This window comes from Triticum aestivum, chromosome 3B, assembly GCF_018294505.1.
Source record: "Triticum aestivum cultivar Chinese Spring chromosome 3B, IWGSC CS RefSeq v2.1, whole genome shotgun sequence".
NCBI lineage: Eukaryota > Viridiplantae > Streptophyta > Magnoliopsida > Poales > Poaceae > Triticum > Triticum aestivum.
In genome coordinates this window covers 750,645,897-750,647,690 of record NC_057801.1, presented here as the reverse complement: position 1 = coordinate 750,647,690, position 1,794 = coordinate 750,645,897, and positions in this window count along the sequence as shown.

Genomic DNA, 1,794 nt, shown 5'->3' with positions numbered 1-1,794 from the left:
CAGCGCCCCCCTCAAAACTACATGTTGCTGTACCGCAGGTTGTTGACTTTTTCTCCTAGATTCCCTTTGGCGTCGAGTTTCTTGGCTTGGTTGCATTGCCCTCCACCCCTTCTCTGGTTCCAAGGCGAAACGTGTGAAGGTAACTAAACTCGATCAAGATGGGAGCAAGTGTGATGACGAGAGTGATGAACCCACTCCTCAGCAAGCTCACCAAGATACTCAACGAGGAGTACAAGAAGCTCAGGGGGTCACGAAGCAGTCCTCCTTCCTCAAAGATGAGAATGACTCCATGAAAGCTCTCCTTGACAGGATCGAGCTATTGGATAAGCTTGATCCCTCGGCAAAAAACTGAGGGACCATGTCAGGGAGATGTCCACATATGGAGAACTGCATACCAAATGGCTCGATATATGCTATATGTAGCACACTAACATCAAGCTTGTGGACTCTTGGACCATCTATCTGAAAAGGACCTGCTTGTCGCCATCAACAAGCAAGCCAATGATTCTTCAACTGGCTCTTGGTGCACAACCTTATCCTTCTTTTTCTATCCTTGCACTCGCTTTGATCCTGCACACAATGTGTAGTCGAATTACTATCATCCTACCTACAACGGTACCTCATCGATTCAATAAAGAAATAAGCACACACCAAACAATGAGAAAATAGCATGGATATCATGTATAAGAGGAACTGTTTTATGCTGCTCACGACCACATGTGCTACTGCTGCTGCAACTATAGTGGAATGATGATAGAAAATCGAGCCGGAGCCATTATACTATTCTTCCATCGTGAGATGGCCAATTTTGTAGTATCGATGCCAGAGCATGATGGGAAAAGTAGTATAGGTACCGGCCAAACTCTTGATGCAGATAGCTGTGGAAGTCTGGGAGCATGAGATGAGTTGGCACACAAATCCACGGACAAGCACACCTGCAGTAACTCGCCATGGAAACAACAATGCGGGAACAATAGCTCAATGATCACTATTGCATTAATTAGATTAGAAGCAGAGAATTAAGCTAGGGACATATGCGGAAGAAGTGCTCGAGCCTCTCTTACGTGGTGAGATGATGGGGCATCCGAGGTCCCAAGCCATGAGGGCGTTGTGGTCATGCGGGTAGGCCTGTACCCAGCGTAGTTTGTTCGTACCGAAATGCAGGCAGTAGAGGTACTCATGCAATCGGAAGGAATAGGTGACAGGAGCAATCATGTCAAGTATAATGAGGGTGGGCAGTATCGCAGGCAACCTGTTCCTGCAGTAGCCTGGGCTTGCCTATATGTCGGCGAAATGGGTCTCCTCCGACTTTCTCCATGCCCAGCCGGTGCGGTTGGCCTATAGACCCCACATGCTGATCCTCGAAGGGCCGTCCCCGATGCACGAGAACTCGACATACCTGATACGAGAATCGCTCACACGCACACGGCGCGCCGCCCCTTGATGGCGGGGTGGTGGTCGAAGCTAAGGGCATTCCCGTGCGGCAGCTCGATGAAGCGTAGCGTCGGGGTGCTGTCGGAGGGGCTGCAGTAGACGAGCAGAGCCAGTGCAGAGCCAGTGCAGAGCCAGTCCAAACTATTTTTTGTACCAAACTTTTATACATATTCTAAAGTAAGTAACCATATTATAGTTTTATTTAATACAATTTTTATTACTTAGACACATAAGAATTTGTTCAGACAATAGATTCATTATTACACAATTGTAATGTATATTAATGAAATTTTGGTTTTTACAAAATTGAAATTGTATGATTTACCAATCTCTTGTTAAAACCAATCTTTGAAATTAATT